This window comes from Vulpes vulpes, chromosome 8 (genome assembly GCF_048418805.1).
Source record: "Vulpes vulpes isolate BD-2025 chromosome 8, VulVul3, whole genome shotgun sequence".
Taxonomy (NCBI): Eukaryota; Metazoa; Chordata; class Mammalia; order Carnivora; family Canidae; genus Vulpes; species Vulpes vulpes.
This window is the reverse complement of record NC_132787.1, coordinates 47,335,260-47,348,697: the sequence shown is the minus strand read 5'-3', so window position 1 is coordinate 47,348,697 and position 13,438 is coordinate 47,335,260.

Genomic DNA, 13,438 nt, shown 5'->3' with positions numbered 1-13,438 from the left:
GGAAAATTAACAAGACTGGAAACCACAAATGTTGGAGAGGATGTGGAGAAAGGGGAACCCTCCTGCACTGTTGGTGGGAATGTGAACTGGTGCAGCCATTCTGGAAAACTGTTTGGAGGTTCCTCAAAGAGTTAAAAATAGACCTGCCCTATGACCCAGCAATTGCACTGTTGGGGATTTACCCCAAATATTCAGATGCAATGAAACGCCGGGACACCTGCACCCCGATGTTTCTAGCAGCAATGTCCACAATAGCCAAACTGTGGAAGGAGCCTCGGTGTCCATTGAAAGATGAATGGGTAAAGAAGATTTGGTTTATGTATACAATGGAATATTACTCAGCCATTAGAAATGACAAATACACACCATTTGCTTCAACGTGGATGGAACTGGAGGGTATTATGCTGAGTGCAATAAGTCATTCGGAGTAGGACAAACATTATGTGGTCTCATTCATTTGGGGAATATAAAAATAGTGAAGGGAATAAAGGGGTAATCAGAAAAAATGAGTGGGAAATATCAGAAAGGGAGACAGAACATGAAAGACTCCTAACTCTGGGAAACGAACTAGGGTTGGTGGAAGGGGAGGAGGGTGGTGGTTGGGGGTGAATGGGTGAAGGGCACTGAGGGGGGCACTTGATGGGATTAGCACTGGGTGTTATTCTGTATGTTGGCAAATTGAACAGCAATAAATGAAATGGTAAATAAAAAAATAAAAAATATAAAAAAGGAAGTTAAATTTTACTACTGTGTTCATAAACACAATAACCCTAACCCTAATCTTAATCCCAACCTTCACCTAGCCTAACACTGGACCTTTCACTAACTGAAAACCGAACACGAATCACTAGTCCTTAATCAACACACCTAACCATGACTCCAACCATAACCCTAACCGCAACCCTAATCCTAACCCCTAACCCTAAACACTGAAAAGTAACCCTAACCCTTAACCCTAACCCTACTTCTATTGTAACCCTACCCTAAATCCGGAACCCAACCCAAACCCTATCCATAGCCCCTAACCCACACCCTCCCCCTAACCCAAAACTCTAACCCTAACCCCAACCCAAATGTAACACTACCTTAAACCCTAACACTAACACCTAACTCCTATCCAACCCCAACCCTAACCCTAACGCTAACCCTAAACCCTAACCTTAACTCCTAACCCTAAACACTAAATCTAACCCCTCACCCTAACCCTAACCTTAAAGAAAACACTTAAAACTAACCCACTGAAGATACTAGGAGTCCCAGTGCCAGGCACATGCCCAGATCCAATCACTAACTGTGTACAGACAATAACCCTAACTCTAATCTTAATCCTAACTTTCACCTGGCCTAACACTGGACCTATCACTAACTGAAAACCAAACACGAATCACTAGTTCCCAATCCATACAGCTAAATGTGACTCCAACCATAACCCTGAACCTAAACCCTAACCCTTAACCTAACCTCTGACCTCTAACCCTGCCACCAACCATAATCCTAACCTGAACTCTACCCCTAACCTCTAACTCAAACTCCAACCCTAAACCCTGTGACCAATACACCTAACACTACCACTAGCCCTAAACCCTAACTCTAACCGAACCCCTAACCCTAGCCCCTAATCCCCAATCCTAAACCCTAAAACCTACCCATAACCTTCTAACCCTAACCCCTAACCATAACCCTAAACCAAACCTCTAACAATATCCATTAACCCCTAACACTCATTCCTAAACTCAAACTGTAACCCTTAACCCTAAAAACTAATCCTAAACCTAAACCCTAACCCTAAACCTCACTTTACCCTACCCTTACCCTAACTCCTAACCCAACCTTAACTCCTAATCCTAAACCCTAAAACCTAACTCTAGCCCTCTAACCTTAACCATACTTCTACCTGTAACCCTACATCGAACCCAAAACCTATCTCATACTGTAGTCATAGCCCTTAACCCTAACCATTAACCATAACCCTCACCATCAACCCCTAACACCCATCCCTAAACTCAAACCCTAACTCCTAAACCAAACGTAACACTAACCGAAACCCCAACACTAACACCTAACTCCTAACCCAAACCAAACCCTAACTATAACCCTAAACCCTAAACCTAACTCTCACCTTAACCCTACCCTTACCCTAACCCCTAACCCTACCTCTACCCCCTAACTCTAAAATTAATTCTAACTTATCCCCTACCTTGTGGTTTTGAAGAGTCTCTGCTGATGTCGACACGGACCCGACCAATGCCTCCAGAAGCCTCCAGAGTGGGTCCTTAAAGGCCAATTTCTGTAAGCATGTCAGGCCCTACGTCAGCCCCCATCCTCACTACCATGGGTCCTGAGGAGGCCAGGCTCCCCGCTGCGTGGACGCGGCCCCATGTCTTCCCGAATGCTCGACAGCGAGTTCTGAGGATGCCGAAGGCTCCTGTCAGTGTGAACGTGGCCCCACCTCTGCCCATAGCTTCACCCCGGGGCCTGAGGAGGATGCTGTCAGAGTGGCCATGGCCCCACGTGCTCCCCAGCACGGGGGCTCCTGCTCCTGCAGGTGGACAAGGCCCCCTGCACCTGTCAGCCCCCTGGGGCAGTGCCTGCGCTCGGGCGCCCCCTGCAGGGTGTTCAGGCACTGCAGGAGGCCTGCAGGAGGCAGGGTCCTCACTGCCAGAGCCCCCACATGTCCCCTTCCAGGCTCCAGCTGAGTCCTAGAAGCTTTGCAATGGCTCACTGAAATGCGCTACAATATCCCAGCTCCTACAGAAATACTTAAGGAACAACGAATCGGAAACCAGAGGATATGAAATGAGATGTGGACAAAACTTTTACAACTTCCACCAAAAGTCACTCAACATAGTATGTAAACTTAAAACACACAGCTATCAAAGCATCAAAAAGACAACATAAAAGAAAATCTACGTGACCTTGAATTTGGTGGTGCGTTTTAACACACAACACCAAACATGATTCAGAAAAGAAAAAAACATAATGTGAACTTTACAAATTTATTTTTTTTTGAACTTTACAAATTTAAAACTGCCACTCTGGGCAAGACTTTGCCCAGAGAACCTAAAGGCAACTCACAAAATGTAAGAAAATATTTGCAAAACACTCATCTGATATTCAAACTCTTTAATTTTTATTCAATCTATGCAAAAAACCCTCATAACAACAATAGGAACACAGATAACTTAATTAACAATGGGTAAATATCTGAGCAGACACCTGGACAAAGATGATACAGAGGTAATAAGCAAGCCTACAAAAGTATGCTCTATATCCTCTAGCATTAGGAAGATGCCCATGTGAACAACAGTGAGATGGTGCTATACACCTTTTAGAAATGTATACATACATTTAATTTTACTTATTTGACAGAAATTGAGGAAGCAAGTAGGGATATAGGTAGGCAGATGGAGAATGAAGGAAGCTCCCCCCAGAGCAGAGAGCCCGATGCAGGGCTCAATCCCAGGACCCAGGGATTATGACCTGAGCCAAAGGCAGACGCTTAACCAACTGAGTCACCCAGGAGCTCCTAGAAAGGCTAAAGTCCCAAGAATGAGGATACTAGTTGCTGGAGGGTGGTACATGACAGGAACGCTCCTTCATGCTGCAGATATAAATACGGTGGCTTTGGAAGATAGTTTAGCAGTTTTTTCCAAGGCTAAATTAATCTCACCTGAGGGTCCAACAGTCACACTTCTAGTATCTAGACAATTGCTTTGAAAAAAACTCTTTCCACACAGTTTTTGTAAAATCTTACAATCATTCCTAGGAAAGAGTTTAGCAGTATTGTCAAAAAAATATTTTGCATACAATTACCAGCAGTAGCACTCCTGGGAATTTACCCAGAGAAATGAAAATTAAAAAAAAAAAAAAGCCATTTACACAGCCGTTACATATATGAAGGCACCTCTGCAGAGATGATAAATATTTCTCAAAGGTCTTCAATGTTGATTATTAAAAGATTTGAGAGACTGTGCTGTGGGAGGGGAAGAGGGAGAGAGAGACTCTCAAGCACACCCTCCACCCAGCCGAGTCCCGAACCCACATGAGGCTCCACACCACAATTTCAAGATCCTGACCTGAGCCAAAATCAAGAGTCGACGTTTAACCGTCTGAACTACCCAGGAGCCCCTCGGATGTTGTTAAGTGCAAAATCCATGCTGTGAACCCTTGGGGGTGGGAGGACAGCTGGGACACCCAGTCTACCAAGAAGAGTGGGAGTTCTGGAGGGCCTGAGGGTGAGAATTAAGGGTTTGGGTGGGTGTCTGCATCCCCTTCCCACCTGGCATGTAGACAGGACCTCCCCTCACACACTTGGCCTATAGGGTACTGGGCTAAGTGCTGACTGGATCACGTTGACCTACAGTGATGACACAGGGCCCCATTGTGGGTGGAACTGTGGCTCCTCAGGGTTCCACCGCTGCCTGGTGCTACTCTGTGTCCACAGGGATTTGGAGGCACTCGTGCTCCGGATATGACTCACAGCGCCCGAATCATCCCACTCTCTCCAGTACCCCAGTGTATAAAGGATAGTTGCTCACACAGTGATAGGTCACAGGTGAGTGAGAGCTGCTCAATGCTCCCCTCGGGCCACTGTGGGTCCTTTGGGTCTGGATGGGGGCGTTGGCCTCCGGAGCTTGGGTGAGAACACACCAACCCCCATGTGATGCCCATGAGGCAGATCCTGCAGCCCTTCCACATCTCCACGGGGTCAGGAGATGTTACCCTAGGCCAGGGAAGGAGACTGTAGTCGGGGCTCAGGCAGCTCATCCGGGACCCCCACTCCCCTGTAAGTCCTGTTCTGTGCAGGGGAGACCCAATCCATGATCTTTCCAGCCCATCCTAGGTGTATGGACCACAAACCATGATGACCAATTCCCCCATCCTGTGGTCTGGGTTGGATGGTCAGGGCACTCTGTGTCCTCGTGGCCCATGAGCAGGCTTGCTCTTCAGGAACCGGAACATGGAGGCCCTCGTGCTCCCCCCAGAGCCCCCATCAGGCTATTCACAAATCATTGAATTCAGGGTGGGTAGTTTGGTCACACTTTTGCTGGCATAAGTTTTTAATTTTGATGAAGTCCAGTTCATTGCTTTTTCCCTTTGGTCATTGTGCTTGTGGAATCTAAGAGAAGACTTCAGTCTGCCCCAAGCCTGCAGGAACACTTGCTGGCAGGCCTATCCACCGCCATCTTGGCGCCAGCCCTGGGCTGGGAGACGTCACCCCAAGCATCAGGTCAGCAGTTCCCCACAGCCTCCTGGGCCCCCTTGTTCTCCTGATAAGGTGGTGGGAGAGCTGTGTCCTCTCAACGTGATGGCATGTCCTGGAACAGTGGCTGGTAAGGGGGACTGTAGGTGGGCCAGCTACAGACAGTGAGTGCCCGTGTGTGATCCTCCAGCCCAGCACATTCCCCTCGGAGATATCAGGTTGTATTCACCCTCCAGTTAGACAGATGGGGACCTGCCCATAGGAAGAAAACAGACATTTGTGTCCTCTGAAGATTTTCACGTGGTGTCATCCTTGGGTGTGTTTGGTTTGCAGCACCAGGCAAGAGGACCGGGAGGCCCTGCTGGCCTTGGAAAGGGCTGCTATCATAGCCAAATACCATCAGCTGAGGCTGAAGCAAGCACCAAAGATGCTAGAGCACCCACTAGAGGTGGGGACCACTCCTGCAAGAGCAGGTGAGGCCCAGGAAGGTATCAGAGCCAAGGATGAGCCAGGTCAGCCCAGACAAGGACCATAGTCACCAGGAACAAGTTTGACTCTGGAGACAGTTCCGGGCATCAGTAGCAAGTGAGGGTCCATCCTGGATCCTAGTCATGTGTACCCAATGAGCCCAGGTGGAGATCATAGTCACAGGTCCAGATGAGGCCCAGGTGGTGAGTATACTCATGTATGTAGCAGCGGGTATGCCCCAAATGATATTATGAGCAGCAAGAGCAATTATATCCTAGGTGAGGATCATAGCAGAGTCCAGCCAATGAGAACCAAGTGGGTATTGTTGCCAGTATAAGCAGGTAAGGCCAGGTTGGGATCATAGTCCTCAGGTGCACCAGATGTCCAGATGGGGTGTTAGCCAGCAAGTAGATTTGAGACCCAATCAGGGATGTGAATCTAAGCTGAGCAGGGAGGGCCCAGGCAGAGAAGAAACTCAGAGGAGCAGAGCATGAGGAAAAGGCTGGGGGCATCAGAGCCAGGTGAGGCCCAGGAGGGGATCAGAGCCAAAAATGGGCCAGGTCAGCCCAGACAAGGACCACAGTCACTAGGAACCAGTGAGGCCCTTGGGACCGACCGGGGCACCAGAAGTGAGGGTCCATCTTGGCTCCTAGTGATCGGCAGCCAGTGAGCCCAGGTGGGGACAAGAGTCACCAGGTCAGGTCAGGCCAAAGTGGATTATCTCTGGTAGAAGCAGGTAAGGCTGTCAGCCTGCTCCCACTGGGCAGACAGGCCCTTCCCCTCATGCCTGGCCAATCTCAGAGGGTCCTGATATCCCTCAGGATTCAGGGGAGAGGAGCCATTCTGCTCCCTCCTTTCCCCATGTCCCTGGCGCTGATTGGTCCCCTCTGTTTCAGGCATGCCAAGTATGGTCTCCACAGGACCTTTGGGATGATGCTGACCCATCACTGTGAAAGGCCACGGACAATCAGAGCTTTCTGCTTTGAGTTCCCTGGACACCCCTTCATCCATCTCAGGACACGTTTTGCATTTGCAGGAATGCCTCTCTGGAGGCTGTCCCATCCCCTCAGGTCAGGACCTCTTCCCCTTGAGCCCTCTGAGGGCCATGTCTATGCTGGGCTGGAGCTGAGAGACCCAGGAGGAAAACCCTGGAAGTGTGTATGAAGGGAGCTGGACCTGGGGGTCAGCCCCTCAGCACTCAGAGGTGGGGCCCCCACACCTGCTTTGGGGAGGACCAGGTTCTGCCTCCTGAATTGGGGTGGGGGGTCAGGGCATGGAGGAGGAGGCCACTGCCAGGATAGCCCCCCTGCCCACCTGTTGCAGGAGGAGACCGTGGGGGTCTAGAGACTTCTCAGTCTTCTTCATTCCACGGTTCCCCAAACTGCTGTGGTGCTAGGCCCATCACGGGCACATTGTAAACAGAGCTCACCCCAAACTGAAGAAGCACATGGCAAGTAGATGCTCCCCAGAGGCTCTGTCCCCTTGTCCCCAGGGCCAAGGGTACCAGCACAGCCCTTCTGAGCTGCCTAAGTTTGGTATCAAGTTCCACCTCCAGAGGGCCTGGGGCACCCTCAAGGCTGGGCGGGGCCATGGGGAGTGTGTCTACCTGGCTCCACGGGGCTGCAGCGTGGGGTCTGGGCACTTCCTGCCTTTCTCCCAGTACGAGGACCTGACATGCACAGGCATTTACATCCCCAGTGGTTCCTTCAGAGTTTCATCAGTCAGGTAAGGCCACTCCAGGACCCCTGCTCCCTCATCCTGCCCCCTGACCCCTGGGAGTGCCGAGCTCAGCTCCACCCTCCAGACAAGCCAGGCCCGACCCTGGGGCACTAATGCTTGGGCTCACATCCCAGACCAACCTGGAGAAGCCCAGAGGGTCCCTGGAGGAGGTCGAGGGAATGGGCTGTCTCTGCCTCAGCTCCCCCAAGGAATGTCTGGTCAGCCTGGAGTGTGGATGAGCCCTCGGCCCATCTTGCAGCCAGCCTGGGGTCCTCTCATGGAGTGTTGGCAGAAATGGTGGCAGAGTTTGTGCCTCCCAGGTCTGTGGGTAGTGCTGGCCAGGATCAGAACCCAGAGAGGCCTAGAGCCCTGATCTCCCTGGGAGGAGTACATGCACAGGAGGGGCTGTGGTGCTTCATCGGATACAGCCAGGGGTGTGGCAGGGGCTCTGGGCAGATGAGAGACCACCAGGGGCTCTGCTCAGGCCACCCCTCCCACCTCCCACTCCCATAATACCCCTTATCCCTCACCTTGAAGCACTGGGATGACTACATCCTATATGGGGAGGGTGTGCTCACAGCCACGGCTTACACGATCCTCAAAGTGCAGAGGAATAAATGGATCCCTGGGAGTCCAGGTGTGCCCGAGCCTGGGGGTGGGGGTCAGGGATGTTGACCCACTGCTCTGAGCAGCATCCAGGCCTGGGTACAGGGGGACAGCCAAGCTGCCGAATTGTTCTGGGCTCCCTGAGCGGAGCAGCAGGCAGGGCACTCCCTTGGCCATAGCACTGCCCATGGTGCTCCTGCACAGCTGGACCCTCAGCTACTGCCACTGGGAGGCACCCAGAGGCCACAGAGCAGGGCGCCTCTGGGTCTCACTCACACCCACTGCCAGAGAGCCCCCTGAAGCTGCCCCTGGAAGGTCTTTGGGAGTTTCTGCAGGATGCACAGGCCCGGCCCTGGGCCCTAGAAGATGAGGTGGTGCTCAGACACCTTTGGGCCTCCATGACCCAGCTCCAAAGGATGAAGTGTGACCTGCCCCCGCCCAGGTGGACCTAGGGCCCCATCCTCTCCCGATTCAGCTTGCTGGGACTCCTCACAGTGGATAGAGCCCCCGGGTTTTCCTCCTCATCTCTGGGCCTCTCCTCTTCTGCTCCAGCCTCAGGGAAAGCAGGCCAGGGCTGGGCGTGTGGGCACTCACTGCAGGGGCTGGACACCAGAAATCTGGAGGACTGCAGACAGGGTCAGGCCAGGGGGTACTCAGGAGCCCTGAGGACCCCTGGGGCCCTCCCGCTGGTGACTCACAACCTGCTGGAGATGCTAAACCAGCCTGCTTCTTTCCAACGGGACCTGCAGAGTTACCCCAGGAGGCCCCTGGGCCTGGAGTGAGTGTCCCTGGCACCTGAGCATCTCCATCCTTCTCCTACTGCCGAGATGCTGCCCAGAGTGGATGAGCTGGCTTACCCAGGCCCAGCCACATAACATGAGCAGTCTGGACCCCCTCCTGGCAGGGATATCCTCAAGGCCGAGGAGCTGCTGCAGGAGGGAAGCTCCTCAGAGCCCACGGCTGCACACCTGTGTCCGGAACACTGGGTTCTGATTCTGGTCCAGCCGTCCCCAGCCCAGGACCCCTGACTGGCCCAGAGGCCCCACAGCAATTGTACTCCCTCCTCATGCTCCCAGGGAATGAGGAGAGTGCAGGCAGGTGGCACCCGAACAAGGAACTGAAGCCAGAACACTGGTCCCGTTCACTTTGTCACCTGCCTGGGCCATACCACAGGCCACACAGCAAACCAGACAATAGAATCCCCCTGGGACACCCGTCAACGGGGTACACCCAGCCCACTAAGATGATACTGTAGGGATCCAGATGCCCTTCCTGCCCTATGGCCATAGAGTTCAAGTCCTTCACTGGGCAGTGAAAGGCAGGGCTGGCAAGAGCCAGGGCAATGCTGAACCCCCAACCCCAAGGCCCCAGAGAATCCCGGGGTCATCTTACCTCCGCCTCCACAGGGAAGCTCGATGCTCCTGGGCCTCTGGGGCAGAGCAAAATGGTGAGGGTGGGGGATCTGAGGCTCTGGCCAGCTGACACCATGACCTGCCTCATCTCACAGTCCTTCCTGAGGACACCCCCCACAGGGCAAAAGTCCCTGACCCAGAGGGCCCTGGGCTGGCCTCTCCCCAGGCTCTGGGAGGCAGGGTCGACATGAGCCCCACAAGGAACAGAATGAAGAATGATGGGGTTGAGCCCCCATGGCCCAGACCAGTTCTGGATTCTGCCCCAAGACTCAGTGACCCTCTAAGAGCAGGATGTGGCCTCCTGGGTCCTGGGCGTGCCCCAGAGATCCAGGTCGCTGACCTAGGATAGCACTGGGAATAACAGGACACCCCAGGGCAGGGGCAGCAGGGGCTGGCCACTGGGCCACACCCTCACCCACAATAGGAGGCAAGCTCCTCCACATGCTGGGTCTCCAGCAATCAGTCACCTGGCACCAGTGGGCTAGAGGCCGGGGTTAAGCTGACCTGCTGGGACCCAGCAAGGTACCCCTAAGTTGCAGGTCCAGGTCAGGTCTGCTGGCTTCAGAACTGCCTTTCAGGCCCCAATCTCAGTACATGTGCCCACATTCGGGGTCAGCACAGCCTTCACGCCGGGGGACTCTAGCACTCACACCCCCATGTGACTTTGGCTTTACCCTAGAGGACAGGAAGGTCCCCCTCTCGAGGGGAGGCACATACCCTCGGCCCTGAGCCCGTGTTTGCTGTTGAAAGTTCAATAAAGTGTGGTTGTGTTAAAATGCATGGCCAGTCCATTTCTGCATCTGCCAGAGCTCTGTTTAAGAGGAGGGGACAGACCCCCAGAAAGGAGGACGGGGTACTGCCCAGGCCCCGTACCAGACCTTGCACAGGTGCCACCAGGCTGCACGCAAAGCTGACCTACCCCCGTGCCTTCCAAGGTCAGCCAATGCCAGGAGCAGGACCATCACAGACTTACTGCGACTCAGCCCATACCCCGGGGGCTTGGACGGGGCTGGGATAGAGTAACAGACGGGGGCTGGTGGCCTCAGTTCACGATGGTCTATGCAAAGCGCTGTGGGCAGTGTGCGTTCCCTCTACCCAGGGAACCTGGACTAGTCCAGCTCCAGGGTCGCTTTCATTCTTCTTCGCCCTGAACCTGTGCTCCTGGGACACAGAGGGCCATTGGGGAAGTCAACATGGCCCAGGAAGGGACGTCAGGACAGCAGGCACTTGCAGCTCATGCACCCGGGTCATCTCACTGGGCAGGCTCAGCTTGCACACCTTGTGCTACCACATCTCCTGCACCAACATGTGGAAGGATCCTCCACGCCCTAATGAGTAGGGGATAGAGGGGAGTGGGGCTCAGCCTGGGGGCCTGGAGTGCAGGGGACCAAGGGACCCCAGCCCCAGCTGACTCCCAATGTCCTCTCACCACCAGGGCTGAACCCCCATGTCCTCTACACAGGGTTGACCCCCCATGTCCCCTCCTCACCCAGGGATACCTGCCATGTCTCTCCCAGCATAGGGCTGACCCTCAGTCCCCTCCGCATCCATGACATCTGAGCACAAGCCCTCACGCAGGCCCCCAGGCATGGTGGGCACCTGTGCCATCCCTGGCCTCACAGGGGAAGGAAGGAGGTTTCTGCAGGACACACTTACATAGTGCCCAGCAGTGCTCTCTCCTTAGGATGGCAGTTGGTGACAGTGTTCTGTGTCCCTGATGCTGGGGCCTCCTCCCCAGTTCTCCCCACAGGAAATGAAGGAGGAGGACCAGGTATCCTCCTGGGACATCAAAGAGATATAGATATCAACAGAAGCTTCTGCAACCATATCATGATCATGTTCTGGGACCGCTTTGGGGTCAGGTGAGGCTGCTGGGCAAGCGGCATTCTGGGGGCCCCAGGGGAGGCCCAAGGGCTTCTGGGTAAGGAACATGGGATGTCTGAGGCCAAGTGGAATTGTGCAAGCAAACAAAACACTGCCATGTGATAAAGTGCTCAGGATGACCCACGTGCTCCCCCCATGGTCTCTGCAATGTGGAGGCAACCAGGATGAGGCCTCCAGGTGTCACTGTGTGAGCTGAACTCCAAGGGGGTGGGGAGCTCCCCTGTGAAGAGCAGGGCACAGGGGCAGGGACCGTCGGTGGGGGGGGCAGTAAGGGGATCTAGGAGCTGGGCAGCACCGCCACAGCTGGACCAGGACACACAGGGACCCAATGAGAGTTGGATGGGTCAAAGTGACACCCACCCTCAGTGTTTTTATGTATTTCTGAATGTTGTGCATTGAATTTTAGACAATTTGCACTGATTCTAAACATACCTAGTATCATGAGCCCCCAAATGCCATTCCCTGTCCCGCACTGATCACACAGGTCCCCAGCAGCAAGTGTGTCACAGCAAACCCCAGACCTGAGGTCGAATTTATCTATAGCTCATCCAGGCGGCCCTATACCTGCTCTCCTCACCTTCTGGGAGCATCCTCTGGGAGCCGGGGCAGTGATGGAGCCATGGGAGTCTGACGCCCAAGCGGGGAGGTCTCAGAGGGGCCTCAGGAGTAGACATGCTCCATCCGGCTCTGGCTCTTGCAGGAGGTGAGCCACTGCCAGGACCATCCTTCTGATATTCCTGACTGAGGAGGATGCCTTCTGGACGCTGGCCCAGCTGATGACCTACAGGAGGCACACCATGCACGTTAGGGGCTGGATGGGCCGCTGGATGGGCCTGGAGCTCAGAAGAGCCTCCCTGCAGGGCTACTCCAGCCATGGGGCAGGAGGGGACCCCCACTAAGCCTGCCTCCCCACTGGCAAGGGCACTGCCTCCCCACGTGGCCCTTGGTCTCCTGGAGCAACGACCACCTGCACCACCATTTGCAGACTAGTCTTGCACTCCCGCTGCTCCCTCAGCTTTGTCTTTGCCTTCTTGCCCCCAGGCCCCCCTCCAGCCCACAGCCGACCAAGCCAAAGTGCAGCATCTCCCTGCTACCGGGTACCCCCATCCTGACTCCAAAGCCCCAGATATGGCCATGCACACCCATCTGTCTCCCCATGGCCTATAATCATGGCCCCTCTGTGCTAGAGACCCCAGTCCCCTCCATAAGATGACTACCACACACAGGCAGCTGCAGGGCTCCCTCCAATGGGAAGCTTCCTCCTCAGGAGCTTCCTGACAGGGCTACCCCTACATGTGGCTCCCAGCCTGAGAGGCATCGAGGAAGGAGAGGCAGCCGGCGCTCAGGTGGGACCCACTGCCAGACACGTGAATGTGTCCCAGTTGGACCTTCAAACTCAGCTGACCCTCCAACAGAAAGTCATTGCACGAACAGTACCAGGGTTGACCAGGAGATACCAACTATCCACCCAACGCCAGCACCTACAGTGATAAAGATTGTGGATTCAAGCCAGTTGGGTGTTAGGATGACACAGTCCAAGGTCACATAACTGCACAGCAAGAGATACACACACACTCCAAAATGAACAAAAGTCGGAATCCACCTGGATGTTGTCAAAGGGCAGCAGAATGGTTACATACACAATGCTCAGGTCACTCAGGAGAATAGATTGAAGATCCTACAAATCACGATTGCACAGAGGTGTTGGAGGCATGGAGATGTGCCTGCTGGGTTCTGACAATGAGCAAGGAGCAGTAGGAAACATCTTACAGAGGGTGGACTCCTTCTTCACAAAGGACACCAGATCCCTTCAAAGACGACACATGGTGAAATCTGTCCTTCTCTCTATTTGTCGTTTTCCCCCTATTTTGTTCTTCATAATTCTATTTCAGCCTCCACCCTTCATCCAAGCCAATGACCATACAGGCCTTTTTATGACATTGGTTCCTACAAGGAGGCAGAGCTTTGCCTACCAGGTTCAGAAATGATTATTGCCCAGGTTTGTACTGATCCACCTAACTAGTGCCTTCACAGCTCTTCAGTCCTTGCAGAAGGAGAGGAAACACAGGTCTTACAATGAAAGAAGCCCACTCCCACTCGGGTGGGACCATCACTTGTGGGGAACACCATCTGGGCAAAGTAGTGA